This window comes from Thermobia domestica, chromosome 2 (assembly GCF_964235325.1).
Source record: "Thermobia domestica chromosome 2, izTheDome1.hap1.1, whole genome shotgun sequence".
Lineage (NCBI taxonomy): Eukaryota > Metazoa > Arthropoda > Insecta > Zygentoma > Lepismatidae > Thermobia > Thermobia domestica.
The window spans coordinates 179,833,891-179,839,297 of NC_137455.1; the positions used below are offsets into that span (position 1 = coordinate 179,833,891).

The 5,407-nt window shown below is 28.8% G+C and overlaps 1 protein-coding gene across 3 annotated transcripts in view; it reads left to right on the forward strand.

Moving 5' to 3' along the window:
* LOC145677663 (aquaporin-7-like) overlaps window positions 1-5,155 on the forward strand; it is a 98,589-nt gene extending 93,434 nt beyond the window's left edge. For all 3 annotated transcript variants that reach the window (XM_081748090.1, XM_081748100.1, XM_081748094.1), the window contains exon 8: window positions 887-5,155. The gene's annotated coding sequence lies outside the window, so the exon portion shown is untranslated. The remainder of the gene's footprint in view (window positions 1-886) is intronic.
* The last annotated feature ends 252 nt before the right edge of the window (window positions 5,156-5,407 follow it).

Consider the following 5,407-nt stretch of genomic DNA (forward strand, 5'->3'; position numbering starts at 1 on the left):
CCGTTTTTCCTCAGGTCACCCCTGAACGTGTATGCTACTTGCCATCTTCGAATCTCGACTTCTTCAATTTTATTCCCGTGGACGTCGTTGCAGTTAGAATTGTTGCCAACTGACCATTCTGATTTTAACTTTCGCCTGCACACTCAAAGTTCAACATTCTTGTCTTTTTGCTTGACTTGGAACGAATTTCAACTTAACTTCTTAATTTCTTCTTCCATATTTTTGACTTTTTCCAACACATTGAAAATATCTAAACTTCCGCAGTCATTTGTCCTTGTAGTACATATAATGCATCTTCTACAAATATACCTTGGTTTCCCCATTGTCGTATTTGGATAACATTTACCGCCAACGTGGTTAGATTAGGGCCTTACAGTACGCTCATGGAAACTGCAGAGCACTTCACAGTTTGTTTCATTTAAATATAGGATTCAGTTTTAAAAAAATCAAAACACGCTCTAGCGTAGTGACTAAAATCAAACAGCTAAAAAATCTTTTCGTTTTCGCAGAGCACACTTTGTCGTGTGATTTCGTTGACATCTTTTAAATGACTTTGAATTGTTCTGAAAACATAGCTTGTATTGCGTGAGAGAAAATAATTGAGTTTCTTGCTTATAGTTTGAATTGATGCGCCCATTCTTGGATCACAAGATAATAATTTTTTCTTAAAGTTGGGCACTTTGTTGATCTCTTACAATGATGCATACACACCCATTTTACCCATTTCTAGTTTTGTTTCCATAGTTTAGGCAGCAACTTATTCTTTTCTTATGATTAAGTTCCTATTAATTAAAACGTAAAAATTGAATAACATTTCTATAATATATCTCGTGACATTAGTATGATTATTGATATTACTTAACTGTCATTTTTCTTTATTTTCCAGGACAATCAAAACTATGCAACCCAACAACGGGATACTTTATGTTATATATTCATTTTGAAACATGAATATATCAATATTAAAGCACCTTATATTATCCAAAAACGGACTTTGGAAACGACTATTAATTTCTTCCCGAGAACGTTCTTATAAATTATTTGATATTTGTTTATATGATAAGATTATATATTTGAAACTTCAGGAAAGGTAACACGAGAAAAATATTATGATATGTGGTAAACTGCTTACGTCAATTTTTCTCCCATCTTACCTTGGTTTATTTGTGTAATAAATGTAAAAGCTCAGATAAAACATTCTCATAAAAATACATTATCTTTATTCAGATATTGACATACATATATCAACTGTAAACTACTTACAATATCATTATAGGTAATAGGATAACTTAATGATCTTTAAATCTTATTTATATTGTTATTGCCAGTAGCAAAACTAGAAAAAGTTTTGTAGTGTTTTGGTAATTATGTAAAATTAAATTATGTAAAATATTCTGTAAATATTAATTGAAAGAATGAAATTAACTGATAGTTATATTTGACATAGTTGTTCTTCTTGTGGAAAGCATGGCAAACCGTACATGTATATATGAAACATGTAGTGAAATTAAACTACAAAATGGGATCGTCTTAAAGCATAGTATCACATCTTAGTATTATTCAAATGAAGTTAAAAAATTACTCGAAAAAGTACGAGTGAACAAATCACTCTCCCATCTTTGTTTTATAAATATATAAAGCAGAATGATTTTCATAAGTTTTCACCTTCAAAAATACATGAACATTCTATGAACTAAGAATTTTCCTATTGCTCGATCATTTTTGTTATAATGAACTTCATATATTAATATGCATAACATATCGGGCCAGTTTAAACTTCCTATATGCTAGGCCGTTTTAATAAAAAAAAATCTCGGAGAGGCTATTGTTTAAGAAAACAATAGCCGTTATTAGAACGAGATATAATCAAATTTTCCCCTGTTAAGCTGAAAATTTTTAAATATGCTGAGATAACCAGTGTCAATCCCCTGAATATGATCTAGCATCTGATTCTTTCTCTTGTGTTGGAATCATGAGTGTGAAGTTATCCTTGGCAGCTGATGATTAGCAAATATACATAAGCACATGCCTATACTTTTGTCATAGTATCACTTAAATTTCCACATATCATTACAAATTCTATAACAGATTATATATTTATATACTTTAATTTTTCAATTTATTTTAATAAAAAATAAAATATGACCTAAATAAACACTTGTTATTACTAACCTGTGATACAGTTTGAGTATAAATGCCTTCATCAGATGAAATGTTGCGAAAAATTTAAAATTGATTAATAATAATAAATGTTTGCTTTGGTCAAATGTTATTATTTAAGTTATATGTAGTTACAATTCTAGGATGAGCAGTATTCAGAGTAGAGGAGATACCGAATTTCTGGCCCACTTTTTCCATCACAACTAACTGACTATAACTTCTGGGCCACCCCTGATTGCCTATAACTTCTAACACACCAGTGATATTGCACAATATGCCACTGATATCGCTAATGCATAATTTTGTCCCTAATGCATATTGCTAAGGATAGCTTTTATGATATAACCATAAAAACTTACTTCCTACATTGTATTATATGTTTACATGCTTTTGGCTAGACCAGATTTTCTTACATATAAAAATAAAAGAACTGTAACGTTATTGTATGTTCTAACGTGCTGTGTTCACGTTATGGTACGTTTTAACTGATGTTTTAACGTTATGGTACGTTCTAACTGATGTTTTAACGTTATGTACGTTCTAACGTGATGTTTTAACGTTATGGTGCGTTTTAACGTAATGTTTAATGTATCATAAAGTTGACACATCACGTTAAAAGCTATCCTTAGCAATATGCATTAGCAACAGTTATGCATTAGCGATATCAGTGGCGTATTGGGCAATATCCCTAGTGTGGTAGAAGTTATAGACAGTCAGGGGTGGTCCAGAAGTTATACTCAGTTAGGGGTGGTGGGAAAAGTGGGCCAGAAGTTACGTATATCCTCTACTATTCAGATTCAATTTATGGTTTCTTATCTGTATGATATATAATAAATTAAACTCTCTAATTATGTTGATATTCAGAAATGTCCTCTGATAAATAGTCACATATGTTTCTTGAAGACATGTTAGGCTGAAATACATTTAATAATACATTAACATAACATAAAATAAAATAAGAGGAAATAACGAAGCGGCATGGTTGAGATAGTTCTTCTAAATACCAAGTAAAGTGACTAAGAAAATTGTCCTAAAAGGTTAATGACTTTAAGTTATAAATATAAAAATTATACCACAAATGTACAGTACTAAAATATTCATAAATTCACTTTGACATTACAATTTTCAGTTCGTGAAATTCTCCCAAATTATATAAAATATGTTTAAAATTATAGTTTGTTTTCTGTTTGATCTAAATTCATTATAATGCTAATCTATTATTGAACGAAAAATACTAAGAAGTTTATTTAGCATATCTATCTTACAGTATCAAAATTACAAGCAGTGTTTATTGGTCTAAATATCAGATTTTATGTATTTTGTTAAATTAACATATGTTACTTAATGTTTATCGAAGTTGGTGCATTTTAGGTTCATGAATTATATACCGAAATTAGTAGAGTGATTAAATTAAATGTCCCTAAACTTAATAAATGAAATTGTTAAACAATAATTTTATTGATAGATCAGTTACTATATTTCAAAATGTACGTGAAAATGTGTTTTTAGATCTTACTTTCATTGGATAATGAAAATTTGGTAATAAATGTGCATAATTGTAAAACATGAGAAGGGAAAATCATGTTAAACTCTCTCTCATGTAAGAATTGAAAAATGAGTTCTCTCTTACTTCTATGTTGAATCAACTTTGATAAATATTAAGAATATAAATACAGGATAAATCTCTAATGTATGGAATACTACAAACTTTAATAGAAGTTCTACGATGATTAGAAGGAACAATAATTGGTAGTGGATATAGATAAGTGTTTTCAGATGGACGTGGTTTGCTTATGGAAGACTATTGCGCACAAATTTAGAACTCAGAAAGGGTCTTAATTCGAGATATAATAAATACTTCTTAGTGAATGAGGTTAAGAATTAAACTAAGTTATTTCTATGTATCATTAATTAATAATAGGATCAATTATAACTTGCTAAATTACTACCTACCATATGAGAAATACTACTATTTCGCACTATTTTAAATTACTAATTTAATTTTGCCATGAGTACACTTGCGTGCAAGGAAGATATCAAAAAAAATTCTCTAAAACCTATTTGCGTAGGTATGGCTTACGTCGTAACAATAACAATGAGTTCTTTCACCGAACTAGAAAACAGTTTTAAGCGACCGGTTAGATTCGTTTATTAAAATAATAAATAAGACATAACAGTATTGTAAGAATTGGTCGAGTATTTGCTTGCTTTCGAGTGGTGTTATAAAAGTAGGATATAAACATTCTAATTTAATTGTAAACAAAATGCAAATATTTATGGAATTCCAAAAGTATTTGTTCTTTAGATTATTTCAAAATCGTAACAAGTTCAGCCATAATTTGTTTCTTCCTTGCTGAAAATTATGTGACTTATTTACTTCCCAAATTTTTTCGATTTATTTGTATATACTAGATCCGTTTAGTATTTTTCTCGCAAAAACATACAGATTAATTCAAAATTATTTATGCTCAAGCAAGACAAAGCTATCCCTCAGGTTAATGTTTAATCTGAAACATTGTTTTTATAATTAAATGTTTGTTCTTATAATTGATTATTGATCTTTGCTACTGTACATTTTTTTATGAATTGTGTGCAGAAATAACTTTTCTCAGTAAATATTCTTAAAATGTTAAGAATATACTTATATATTTAAAAAATATATGTAGTATACATAAGTGAATATACTACCTTTATGGAATGATTGTGTTTGTTTCTATACCAATTGTTTCTGTGTGAATGTGTATCCAGCTTCTTTATAAACATAGTTACAACAATTTCGTTACTTATAAACCTGAATAAGTAAGTAAAATGACTTAAATCGGTACTCTTTTCTTAAGTAAGAAGGTGCGAATGTGTATTAATGTATTGTGAAACGTGTGTAGATATGTAATAATATAGTAAAAACTATTTGTACAGACACAAGAAAATTTATTCCATAATGTAATTATGAAATATTTATGTAAAGTTTTCTCTATTAAAATGCCTATTAAAATAATTTGCTTATAATTTTACAAAACTCCACACACCACTGAAAGTGTTATTTCAGTCTATCATATTCAAATACATATATTAGCTGTTTTCCAACAACTGTTTAATGTTACCGTGAAAGTATTATATCCATGAATTATACACAATATTTCGGCAAAGAAGGAAATAATTTCATTATATAACTTTAGACTATTCTTGGGTAGATTAGGATTAAATAAGTTAAATTAGGATAGGCATATTAGAATAGATTACTTTGAGT